This window comes from Podarcis tiliguerta (assembly GCF_965153285.1).
Source record: "Podarcis tiliguerta genome assembly, chromosome: 10".
Lineage (NCBI taxonomy): Eukaryota > Metazoa > Chordata > Lepidosauria > Squamata > Lacertidae > Podarcis > Podarcis tiliguerta.
The window spans coordinates 9261799-9275376 of NC_139543.1; the positions used below are offsets into that span (position 1 = coordinate 9261799).

General features: G+C 44.1%; 2 protein-coding genes across 4 annotated transcripts in view; one reads left to right on the plus strand and one right to left on the minus strand.

Annotated features, from left to right (window-relative positions):
* LAMB4 (laminin subunit beta 4) overlaps nucleotides 1-8947 on the minus strand; it is a 70285-nt gene extending 61338 nt beyond the window's left edge. The window contains exons 1-3 of one of the 3 annotated variants that reach the window (XM_083399278.1): nucleotides 8624-8947; nucleotides 4076-4170; nucleotides 2908-2990 (exon numbers count right to left, since the gene is read on the minus strand). The gene's annotated coding sequence lies outside the window, so the exon portion shown is untranslated. Of the gene's footprint in view, nucleotides 1-2907; nucleotides 3109-4035; nucleotides 4171-4288; nucleotides 4339-8623 lie in introns of those variants that run through there. The other 2 variants (XM_083399279.1, XM_083399277.1) reach the window with 2 other exon arrangements.
* Nucleotides 8905-13578, plus strand: part of ERGIC2 (ERGIC and golgi 2) — a 31710-nt gene continuing 27036 nt past the window's right edge. The window contains exons 1-2 of the mRNA XM_083399999.1: nucleotides 8905-9046; nucleotides 12811-12884. The gene's annotated coding sequence lies outside the window, so the exon portion shown is untranslated. The remainder of the gene's footprint in view (nucleotides 9047-12810; nucleotides 12885-13578) is intronic.

Genomic DNA, 13578 nt, shown 5'->3' on the forward strand with positions numbered 1-13578 from the left:
CTAAGCCAAAGGCCAGGTGGAACAACTCTGTCTTACAGGCACTGAGGAAAGAAATCAGATCCCGCAGGGCCCTGGTCTCATGAGGCAGAGCGTTCCACCAGGTAGGAGCCAGTGCTGAAAAGGCCCTGGCTCTGGTTGAGGCTAATCTAACTTCCTTAGGGCCCGGGACCTCTAGGGTGTTGCTATATATGGACCTTAAGGTCCTCCGTGGGGCATACCAGGAGAGGTGGTCCTGTAGGACTGTATAGATAATTTTATGCAGATTTATGTTTATGCCCAAAATCTTTTAAGTACCTAGCTAAACTGCTGCTCAACAGTCAGCCCCACTGAGTTCAATGGAGCTAACTCCCAGGAAAGTGTAAGAAATAGGAGCTGGGTTAATACATTGATTTTGTGCCTGCAAAATCTTTTGTCATGTGCTTTGATTTTTTCTAAAATCAAGTGGTGTATAAATTACAGGACATAAATAAGAAGAAGTAATAATAACACATCTAAAAAGATGTACATATGAATTTGACATCATGTTTAGTTTCCACACTGTCACTGCTTTTTCTCCCATAGAGGTTTATATTGCATGGGCATAGATGGATTTCTGCACTGTTGGAAAGGAAGTTATTCTGCACACAGAAACAGTGAGTTATTCCTGAAAGTCTCATGAAGCTGCTACATTATAATTACTTAAATGTCTGCCCCACCTTTCCTAAGCCCACGGCTTGCCATCCAACACAATTAAAAGCATTACGAAACTTTAAAACGCTTAAAAACACATTTTAACACAGCAATATATCCAAGCGCTGCGGTTCTAAGCTAGCAGGAAACCCATTGCCTTTCAGCACCAAATGCCTGGGTGAACAGAAATGTCTTCAGATGATTGAGACAGGGACAAACACAGCTCACCAGGGAGGGAGTTCCATCATTGGGATCCCACCACGGAGAAGGCCCTGCTGCAGGTCACAGCTCCCTAGGCAACACCCATTAGGCACATGACTAGTGGATGCCACGGCCATTGGTGGCATGTCACATGACATTCACACAATGACACCAAATCACTTGTCTCGCCATTTACAAATATAACCGTGAACCCAAGGAAGAGGCTAGTTCTTTCAACATGCAGATCTCTTAAATTTAATAGTAAAATAGTCTTATTATTTAATCTTACTAGAAAATCATCCCATTCTAGGCATGAAAGTGTTCAAGGATCTGGAAAGTGAGCGAGGTCCCAACTAAAGAGGACTGGCAACTTAAATTGACAGAATATGCACAACTTGCAGATTTAACATATAGAAGAAGGGAGCAAGAAGAACATTCATTTAAAGAAGATTGGAAAACATTTATTGAGTATATGGAAAATGACTGTGTACAGCTGAAAACGCTGGCAGCATTAAGATAAATTCAACAGATTAAAGAATTCTTGATGGATGTGAAAGTGGAAAAATTGATTTGAATGGTTATACTAAAATACGGAAGGATGTAGGATATGAAAAATGAACCACGGAAAGAAAAAAAGGGAAGTCATTGGATATTTTGAAGTTTGTAAAATGCTTATTTGAAATTGTAAAACAGAAAAATTATTTTAAAATATTATTAAAAAAGAAAGTGTTCAAAGATCTCTTAAAAGCAGAATGGATGTCCATAAATTTCAAGCGAGGGAAACAAATCCACACATAAAAAATATTCATTATTGCATATTGAAACAAATGGAGAAGTTGTTCTGATGGGGAACCATGCAAATGATTGAGGTCTCAAGCTTAGAACTGATAAGATGAATCAGGATGGCAATACTAAAGGAAAAGCAGTGTTATTAATTACAGTGATACAATACTTCTGCACCACACAAAGAGAAAAATGCAAAATGACCCCTGTCAAAGTCGCATGTGATGGATAAAGGCATTTCTAACTGAACTCCAGCATCTTCTACAAGTTTATATGTAGCTCTTGGGAACTCCTGGAACATTAATAAACATGTTAACTTTGTTCAAAAGGAAGCAAAAGATTCTTCCAGGAAAGATATTGTATTTTTCAGTGGAAAGAAATAAGGACCATCACAAGAAAGTAACTATGTATTTTTTTTTTTGCTAAGATGAGATGAGGAATTGATTCCAAATGATTCAGAAAGGAGCATCCTTGCTCAGATAAGTGTACAGGATGGGTGCTAAGAATATAATACTTTCTTCCAATGTCTCTTTTCTTTTTCTTTGTGGTGGGAGGAAAATTATTAACAGAAAACATGAGAACTTTATACTAGACTTTTCACTACCGCAGAACCACTGAGCACTAATGGCAAAATTATATTTGATGAAATAATGAGATCTCTACAACACTGGTCTTCAACTGGTGGGCCAGAACCCAGAAGTGGATCTTGGCCTGATGCAAAGTGGATCACAACAGAACCACTACTCACCATTCAGAAACGGGTCTTCAAAGGCATGTTTGGGTTAAAAGTGGGTTCTGGGCCCGAAAAGGTTGAAGACACCTGCTCTACAATATTAAGTTTTGAATCATTTTGGTTGAAGAGTCCTCATAGCACCATTTCTAAAGAAAGTTTACAGCTGTTGTGGCTGGTAATATTGAAACATAGCAAAGATTCCCCTCATAAGCTGGAAATCCAAAGCAAGTATCGTTGCAAAGTACCAAAGACCCAAGACTTTGCGCAGGACCACAACTGAACAACGTGGCAACGTTAGAAAGCTTGGTATGTCAGCTGTAACAATAAGTTTCTGCTACCTCGCTATCTCAAGCTGACATTTGACATTAAGATTCTTGCATGTCTAACAATACTTAGAACACAGCACAAGCTGGTGGTCATTAAAGTGTTCTTCTAAGGAGAAGCTAGCTTAGCTGGCTTAATGCAGACATCCCATATTCCAACAACTCAGGAAGAACATTGAAGCTTTCAAAATGTCTTACCTGGTCTTGGAATTATAAGCGATTGTAGAAACAGGTACAGCAAAATGAAGGCAGGGAAGTAAAGTCGTAAGTCTCAGATAGAGCTAAAAGAAAGAAAAGTGTTTTCCCCTCAGGCACCTGGGTGTAGATGAAAATGAGAGCTAGTCTAAAACCTGCCAAAGAGGTGATTTGTTAAGCTATCCTGCCTGGATTTTTTTGGCAAAAGCAGATGCGTGTATTGAAGACGGCATTAGATTCATCTGTAAGTAAAGTGGGAGGTGTCATTACTTTCACTTAGTTATAGAAGTAATTAGGGGGAAACGCCATTGAAGTATGTGAATTAAGGTTTCCAGAACAGCACTAATAGATTTATAGCATATTATTTACTAACAGACTCAAATCCGGCATTGTTCATGAATTCTAATAAATTTAAAAAAATGTGTTTTGAAATAATTGGTTAAAATCAGAACACTTTGAAAGGTTCAGACCGTCATTGTGACTCAAAACGGCATCTAATTGACCTAGATTAAAATCTGCTCCTTGATCTCAGGAATCATCGTGCAAACTTTGGTTACGATCTCATTAAGAGGTGCCCATATGCTTAGTTAACAAACAAAAAACTTTCCAAAACCTATAGTAGATATGCATCTAGACTATATTAGACTAGCAGAAAGTTCTTAGTGCTCCCTGGGAATTCCAAGAAATCCCAAAATCTGTGATTTTTAAATGGGTAGTGTAATTTGTGAGTGGAGGGACTGTGATTGTGCACACATATGCACACATATGAGCAAACACACACACTGCTGCTCAGTGCATCTGTTGGCAACCAAACGTAGGTGAAAACCCCCAACCCCCCACCTCCTGCAGCCTTGTCTGTAACTATCACACCGAAGTCAAATTTCAGTCCGCCATCTTGATTCAAAATGGCGTCCAATGTCCAAAACATAGACAGAGAGCACCACCTCCACCTCGGGAACATTTGTGCCAAGCTGGGTGACAAATAACTCAAGAGGCATCCAGACCGGCACAATTGTGACCTGTCACACCGAAGAGGCAACAGAACTGTAGTCCCAACAACTTCTTAGGATGGTACCACCTTGGCAGTCCTGTGTCAAATTCTCCATCTCTATAGTGTGTCATCAAACGTACTCTGTGTCCTTGCATTCTTACGTGTTCTGTGTTTCCTCACCTCTACTGCACATGGAGAAGTCTCCATAGCTATGTAAATTGCATGCAGAAAGAAGTGAAATCCATACTCCATAGGCCCCATAGATATTGCAGATTCTGTGGAAAACAACAAATTGCATTTTAAGCAATTTTGTTCTACAACAAAACCAACGTCATTCAATCAGCATTACATTTTGCAGGGGTTTCAATAAACACTGCTAAGAAATGGCAATACTTAAAAAAATATGTAGTATTGTGTCAGGTCTCTTGATTATTACACCTCCTTCTAACTGAGCAAATGAAATGTTTCATACTGAGGAAAGGAGCATGAAATCCCCTTTGAAGATTCCCAAAGCGATTTCACACCTGGTATACAGGAGTCAACATGCTTAGAGAACATTTGTACAGGCAAATATACTCCGTATGACCTGCTGGAACAAGCCACACTCAGCCAATTTGCGCAGGTGGAGATATTTAAGGACAAGACCTTTCACATTAGAAAGAAGAGATTTCTGCAGATGATAAATTTATTTGTAAATTTGTCAGGAAACAGAGGTATACTGTTCCAGGGTCCAGTAGTTTTGGGGGGTTTTTTACTATTTAAAAAATTAACATTGAATAGTCTCCATTTCTTGAACGACTGTGCCCCAGCAAAGAGTGTGGGGCTTTGCTAAGAGCTGGCTAACCTACCAGGAAGAGGCACCTGAAATTAGTAAAAAGTTGAGAGCGGGTGCTTTTGCTGGAAATCTCAAAGGTATTTTAAAGGCTACCAAAACAGAGAGACAGGACATAACTGTGAAACCATTGATTTGAAATTAGTCCACTTAGGCTTGCCCCTATGGCTATTCCCCACTCCAATGGTTTGTGGATGACACCTTTTTCTACATTCAGCTACAGTAAAACAGTAAATAACCTTATGTACACCCTGCTTCTCTGAATGTTGAAAATTTCCAGGGGTGCAGAGCTTGCCCAGGTTTGGTTTCCACTGGAAGAAGGTCAATGGAGGATTATTGTATTATTTAAGTTCATTTTTGTTGTTCTTGTTTAATCATTTGGCGTGTCCGACTCTTTGTGACCCCCTGGACCAGAGCACGCCAGGCACTCCTGTCTTCCACTGCCTCCCACAGTTTGGTCAAACTCATGTTGGTAGCTTTGAGAACACTGTCCAACCATCTCGTCCTCTGTCGTCCCCTTCTCCTTGTGCCCTCCGTCTTTCCCAATACCAGGGTCTTTTCCAGGGAGTCTTCTCATGAGTTGGCCGAAGTATCGGAGTCTCAGCTTCACGATCTGTCCTTCCAGTGAGCACTCAGGGCTGATTTCCTTCAGAATGAATAGGTTTGATCTTCTTGCAGTCCATGGGACTCTCAAGAGTCTCCTCCAGCACCATAATTCAAAAGCATCAATTATTCTGCGACCAGCCTTCTTTATGGTCCAGCTCTCACTTCATTTACACAAATACAAATTGAGAATAGGTGGACACTATCAAGCTGAAAGCCAATGTCACTGTCCCAAATCAGATTTCCAGGGGACACCAAGCACCCTCAAAACATTGTTAACTTTGGGCAGGCATCCCCAAACTCGGCCCTCCAGATGTTTTGGGACTACAATTCCTGTCTACTGGTCGTTAGCTAGGGATGATGGGAGTTGTAGTCCCAAAACATCTGGAGGGCCGAGTTTGGGGATGCCTGGCTTTGGGCATCTTTAGCTAGTATATTCTGCAATATGTAATTGACACAACAGTACAGCATCGAAGGTGGATTTATATGGTCCAGCTACACATCCTTGCAGTTTCTTAGTTATTCTGTGTGGTATTCTACGGTATTCCTCAGTGTGCAACATTTGAGAGGTGCTCTTTCAACAAAGCACAACAAATGTGAGACAATCCCCCCTTCCACCTGAACATTATAGACACTAAGGGATGGCTCAGTCGGTGTAGCATGCGACTCTTAATCTCAAAGTTGTGGGTTCGAGCGTTGCAGGGGGCTGGACTAGATGACCCTCTTGGTCCTTCTTTATTTCTTTATTTCTTTATTTGCATTTTCAAAAACAGAGAGCATATTTAACCCCCCTCCCCTCCCCCTGTCCCACTTACAACTTCGTACCAAATACAGCATGTGTACATAGACCATATGACTTCCCTTCCACCCTTTTCCTGGTTCCTTTGCTTTTCAGCTACGGTACTCTGCATAATCCACATCTTTTTTTAATCGTTGACCAATTTGTTATCTATTAAAAACTATCTATTTCAACTCTGCTGAATTTACTCGAGACCTGCTAAGCTATATATTTGTTTATACTGGTTCTCAAAATATTCCATAAACATTTTCCATTCCTCCTGATCTTCCTTATCTTCGTTATATTCCTTATATTCCTTATCTTCGTTTTCTCTCATCCTGTTTGTCAGACCAGCCAGTTCAGCATATTCAAACATTTTACACTGCCATTCTTTCTTGGTGGGTACTATCCTTGTTCTCCACCTTTGTGCCAATAATAGCTGCGGCGGTGGCGAAGTGGTCCCTTCCAATTTGATTATTCTAAATGGCTAAGAGTTTGAATTGGGCCTTACCAGCTAATGACCTCATCTTCCATGATTTGTGTCAGGGAACTGCCATCAGTGTCCGAGGGAGAGAGCAAGCTCTGAAGGGATCCCAGAGAGCGTCCCGGGATTGGGAGAGGCAGCCCATCTTCTGGGGAAGAGAATCAGCGTAGCACCAGTGGAGAAGGGGGGCAGATGGGGGAAGCGGCGAGGCGGTCCCATGACTCCTTGCCGGGGACCAGCAGGGAGAGTAGGGGTCCTCCGCTGCCTACGCCCTCCTTGCGCAGAAGGCTTCCGCGCAGGGAGAGTAGGAGAAGACTTGGCGTCAAAGAACTTCTTTGCTGGAAGAAGTTTAAGAAACGCCCACTGACAGATTCTGCCAGCGATTGAGACAGCCACGGGCGAGTGGCTGTCCGGACAGAAAAGGTTCACTCAGGCAACCCAGCCAGGTGTTTGCACCGGCTTACGCACGAGCAACCCCTAGAACCATTACAATTTGTGATATGAAAAGTTACAGGATTTCAGCAGGAAGCCCGACAACTTTGCAAAGGACTATATAAAAATGAAGCCATTCTGGCCCCATTAACTCTCCTCAATCCCCTCCTAATCTTACATCAATACCAAGAGTTAAGAGAGTTTGGTGATTAAACTTTTAACTTTAGTCCCACTTAGGTCATGGATATTAAATTGGATTATATGCCAAATCCTGGGGCTTAACTGATTTGTCAACGAGGCTATTGTTATAAGAATTCTAAGGTCTCCAGAATAGAAGAAATGTTCATAAATGTAGAAGGCAAGTATATAAGTATATAAAGCACGTGTCTGAAATACTACAGGGGAACAATCCTGAAGCCATTTTGACTTTCCCAAATTGACCTCAATTTTTTCTCTGCAAGGAGGAAGGAAATGGGAAAAGCTTTCCAGTTGTCTTTGGACTGTAGGGGCTTACACCTCCCTGCAAATACAGCCAGGCAAGTATCTGTTAAGCTGAGCACACTCTCAATATGCATAAGAGATTCAGGAACTAAAGTATTTGCCATCTCAAAGGACTGGCCAGGCTACCCAGAAAATACAATCAAGTAAGGCATTATCAGGTATCCTGGCAGACAGGAGAGAAGCAATACACTCACATTTCTGCTGGAGACCACCTCCTTTTGTGATGTATGTATGGTGTTTTGGGGGTGTAGTCTTGGGCTACGGGGTGGGCAATTTTAAAAGTCTTTATAGGGGCTTGCATGTGGGGTCCTGTGTGTGGGGACGCTGTTGCAACAGTTCATTTCCTTTAATAAAGCTCAGGCTTACTAGCTGCTTTGCTTTCAATATACTCTGTTTGGCCTTTGCTTTCTCTCCAACCGATAGAGAATATTTATTCTATCTTTAAAATTCTTATAGCAGTGCTGAGTCGACTTTGAACATATGCTGCTCTGTCGTCTGGGAAGCTCTAATTTGGCCTGTCTCATTTCATCTGAACTTACCTGCGATAACATACGCTTTATAAATTGCAATTTTTGGAATTTTGCAGGCTCTAGGCTCACGTCCTCTCCACACAGCTGCTAATGTTACAGCCTTATCTTCAGAAGGAATAAGTGAAGACATGTCTCTTCCTCTTCCTGAATGACGAACTGTCAATATAATGTATATATAATACGTATATAAATATATAGTGTATATATATCTCTCGCCTTTCCCCTGGCCTGTCTCAAGGTGGCTGACGGATAAAAATAAAAGATTAAAATAAGAACTGCTAAAAGCATAGGGGGAAATCCCTGCCCTGAGGGGAATCATAGAACTGGAAGGATCATCTTCGTCCAACTTTGCCCACAGCCATCCTTGGTCAGGCTCGAACCCATAACCTTCTGATGAACTACCGAAACGCGCTGATCTATTGCGCCACAGGGAACATTTCTCTCCCGGCGCATTGGGCTGTGCACGCAGGCCGCCAGCGACCCCTGCTGGCTCCGGGCGGGAAGACTCTTGCGCCGCGGACGGCCGCGCGTTTCGCCAAACGAGGCGGACGAGGGCGCGGAACCTTACCATAGAGCCTCGGGTAGAGGCTAGAGAGGCGCCCACTTCCGATCCGGCTTCTTTCCCCCTCCGGGCGCGCCGCTTCCGGTGAGCGCGGGCGGGGCGACCGGCGGTGCCCTGAGCCGCTTCCGAATCGGTCCGGCTGGCTGGCATCGCCGCCTTCGCCGGAGCTGCCGGGCGCTTCACCTGCCTCCTCCGCCGCCCCGATCGCCGTCGAAGACGGGCAGGAGGTGCCGGTGCCGCCGGGCTCGCTCTGGACCGGGTGGAGATGCTGCGGGGAAGCTGAGCGCGGGAGGCGGAGAGGGAACGGGCGCCTGACCCGCCGCGATCGCCGAGCTCCCGCTCCGTTTTCGCCCACCTGGATGCCCCTTGCTCCCCCCTCGCTGCCTCCGAGGCGCGCAGACACCCCACCCCCCAAGCAGGGGAATCGAGGTACATATATCCCTTCCCCATGTTCGTGGCTTCCCCGACTCTTAAATCTTTTGCCCCGTGACGCTTTCACACGTGACGCCGGTCGCGCTTCTTTCCGCACGTGTGAATGCCGCTCCTGCGGATCAGAACGGAAAGGGCTTTCGGGATCGCGTCGCCGCCGAAGCGGGTTTCGAATCTAGGACGTGGGGACGCGCACGCAAGCAGCTTGTCATAGGGTTTGACATGTTAGAGACCGGGAGCAACTAGAACGTGGGGACGCGCAAGCAAGCAGCGTGTACAGGGTTTGACACGTTAGAGACCGGGAGCAACTCCTTCCTGGCCTGTTCTGTGTGCGAACGGTGTCCTGTGATGGATGGGGTGCGAAAAAGACTCCAGTGCGAAGCCTGTCGCGTATTAACCACGGTTTCTTTCAGTTAGTCAGCGCTGGACTTGTTTCATTACTAGTGAGGCTTTTTGAGAAAGAGACTTGCGCTAGCAAAAGGACTCTTGGGCCAGTGGATGCACAGCTTTGCATATGACCCCAGACCTGTTCTAAATCTCAGTCTGTGAAAATTCCTTATAAACTGGTTTGTAAGGTCAAACGTAAATCCTAAAATGTAAATGGCTTCTATCTTGCATTAATACTATTCCTGTGTATGCGTAGGGACAGTATAAGGGAGGCAAAAAGTGCCCTGTGTGAAAATTCCTGTTAATTCTTCTCCCCCATAATAACAACTGATTTAATTCACATTCGCAATTGAAGGTCATCATTTATGAAAATTCCTCGAGGGCACTTGTCCTTTCCCTGTTGCTTTAATAACCGTTAGGATTTCTGAGAGTATATAGATGTGGCCAATGAACTGTTCATATACACTTCAATCTTGCCTTTGTGTGTGTGTATATATAATGTAAATATATTTCAGTGTCCATCCACTGGATTTGTAATGTAATCCCATGTACACATTACTTTGGGAGTAATTTGCATTGAGTTCGGGTGCAAATGCTTCGTCAAACAGACTTCAGATTTGTCTGATAATGAAACCTGTTGCCTTGGTTACTTGACAGATTGCAATAATACTTTGCTTGCTAAAGGAGTAGCGAGTTGGTCTCTTGTTAAATACTGGAGTCTTAGGTAGAGTGCTGAGAAATAGATGAGAGAGAGAGAGGAATGAAAAAAGAATTCCTGGGTTCCTGGGACAGGCACATTTCCTCCTATCTGGCTTTGTCCGATAGGTGGCTAAAGATAATTTGGCAGCTGCTGATAGGCTGCCGTGGCAGAGGAGTGTGTTTTGTGGGGGGAGACAGGTAAGATGGTTGCAGAACAGGATTCCTGTTTGACGTTGAAAAGTTAATGTCCAGAACTGTTTATTTTAACTGACTCACATTGTAATTATGGTTGGGCACGTTAGCACAGTGGTATAGCCTGCCCTCAATCCATTATAACATTGCTTACTGCCTTTTTGAATTCACTGCATGGAAATTGCTTCTTTCACAAAAGCTTTCCAGAGGTAGGAAGAGAGCAGAAATTTGCAGCCTAATTCCACCTTCTGATGCAACAACGGTCGCAAGGGTTGACTCCTGTCCTGAACTTGGCTGCAGGACGCCCCCAAGACTTGCTGTAGCTTCTTGGGGGCGCATGCTTACGCTTGGACGGGGATGGGGAACCTGTGATCTTCAAGATGTTGGAGTTCAGATCCCATCATCCCCGACCGTTGGGCAAGCTGTCCGGGGCTGATGGGAGTCAGAGTTCAGCAGTGCTGGTTTCCTGCCCTTGTGATAGGGTGGCAGAGCCATTGTCACCACCTGTGTCCTTGCCCCAGCGCTCAAATGCATAGATCTGTTCTCCAGCTCTGCGCAACCTGTGGGTGCTGCTGTAGTGGAACTAAGGGTGAGTTATGGAGCCAAGTGTCCCCTTGCAGTGGGGCAGTGGAAGGTAAAGGTAAAGGTACCCCTGCCCATACGGGCCAGTCTTGCCAGACTATAGGGTTGTGCGCCCATCTCACTTAAGAGGCCGAGGGCCAGCGCTGTCCGAAGACACTTCCGGGTCACGTGGCCAGCGTGACAAGCTGCATCTGGCGAGCCAGCGCAGCACACGGAACGCCGTTTACCTTCCCGCTAGTAAGCTGTCCCTATTTATCTACTTGCACTGGGGAGTGCTTTCGAACTGCTAGGTTGGCAGGCGCTGGGACCGAGCAACGGGAGCGCACCCCGCCGCGGGGATTCGAACCGCCGACCTTTCGATCGGCAAGCCCTAGGCGCTGAGGCTTTTACCCACAGCGCCACCCGTGTCCCTGAGGCAGTGGAAACTAGCACACAATTTAATGCTTTGCAGCAAATGTGCGAGAGGGCATGAATTACCCCCCCCCCCCTTTGAGAATTCTCTGATCTGGGATCTGATCTCCGTTTGCTTCGAAAGAACAGGAAGGAGAAAGGCTACTGAATAAACCTCTTTGGCCTGCTAAAGTTAGCCACCATTGTGTCCCAATGGAGCATGTGAGTCACAGCCAATTTAAATCCCATTGCTTTTAATGAAAGCCATGACTAACTTTTAATTGGATCAGAGCCTTTCTCTAATAACAGGTCTACTGGCTTCTTACATTTATGTTTCTGCTAGGCTTGGCAAAGTGGTGTCATGTGGTCAACGAGTCCAGCTAATCAATACTTACTTAGAATGCTGCTTCATTTCTGGCCCTTTTTAAAGCCACTCAGCCCCTGCAGTATCTAGGATTCAGGTTTAAGAGGGATAATGCCTCTGGCGGGAGACCCTCAGCTCTCACCTGTGGCTCCTAGAACTTGTCCGCATGCAACAGGGGTCATACCCCGGGAACGGCTAAACCAGGTGAGGGTACCTGATGGGTCTCAAACCCTCGGTGAGTTAGGGACTTCCCCTTGGATGAGAAGACACGCTCTGGAGACTTGCACTAATGCCATTAGATAAATAGCAGGGATTTGGTAACACTGGAGAATTTGTAGTGTATTTGGTGCCAGGATGGATTGTGTTCCATCCTGCACTAAAAATAATGCTTGGGAAGGTGAGAGCTTTGTAATTCATGATTATAGGTGCACTGTGGATTGATCAGTGGTTTCCCCCCCTTGCCATACCAAACAACCACATGGGAGCCCATTTCGTCTATATAAAAGCATTTCATTGCAGATAGTCTTCCAGTGTAATCAGAACCCTGCCAATATAGTGGATTTTAAAATACGAAAGATCTCAGCTTTTCTGCATTTTAGTTAGCCTCTTCCCTTTCTCTCACTTGTGTTGTCCATTTATTAAATATTTTAGTGCCCACCTTTGGGCTTTTTGAGCATTTAAGGTCCTGAATTCTAATCTGGGTTGCCATCTGATTGGATTTTACTCTGATCCTGATCTGATTTTAAATATATATTTTAATTGATTGCCTGATTTTATGTTGTGTGTTATACATTTGATGTTAGCCACTCTGAACCCAGTTTTGGCCGGGGAGGGCGGGGTATAAATAATAATGATAATAATAATAATAATAATAATAATAATAATAATAATAATAAATAATAATAATTTATTTTGACCTGCTTCATTCCCCTCCAAACCTGGTTATGAATTATTTAGCCTTCTCTGACTCCAACCAATTTCAGCATTACCAGGTGCCCAACTAAGTTTCAGCACCCTTCCAGTTCCAGTGGCTATGCTGTCAAAGAGAATTAAGTTTCCAAAATGCAATGGGGCGATGGAAACAGAGCATCTCCCTGAGAGTTGAGGTGCATTTGAAACATCTTTCATGACCTTAGTCCCTTCCTTTCAGCATCTCTGCTCATTATCCTGTTGCAAGACCTCTGCAATACAAATAAACGACTGCAAGAGGAACTGAAGGCCAAGGTAAGATTGTTCATTTGCTAGAATCTTTCTTTCTTTCTTTCTTTCTAAAACTGTGCTTCCACAAATGGAATTATGTTTGGGTTTTAATGTGTTTGAATTTCCAGGGAAACTTCCAGCAAAATGATTTTAAGCCCAGCTTGGTAACTACAAATGGGGAAAGCAAATAGTCGTGGAATTTACATAATTCATGGCACACTTTGTCTTTTAAAAGCTTTTTAGGTTGTGAAATCTAAAACAGCATAATGTGGGAGACTTCATAGCTGTTTCATAACTGCCTGAATGCAAGCTATGTTAAAAAAATAAATACCATTTAAATATTCTTGCCAGGATATAATCTTCTGGCCAGAGCCATGTGTTACCTTGGACAGCCACCCCCGACCTGATGTCCTCGGTTGAATTCTGACTCCCACCAGCTATAGCCAGCATGTTCAATGGTCAGAGATGGTGGAGGGGAATTGCCAGAAGCAGTGTTAGAAACTCAGATATATAAGCTAGGTGCCAAATGGCTCCTTAAACTGGGGTTACAGTTGCCAAAATATAATGCCTAGTTGTCATTTTGGGGTCAGATGGCTTGCAAGTTGTATTTTTCAGTGCAACTTTTTGGTTCCTGAAAATCAATCCGAGACCAGGGAGAAGAGTCAGTGGAAGAAGATTGGAAGAAATTTAAAGACTATTTACAGAAACATTGCAAAAT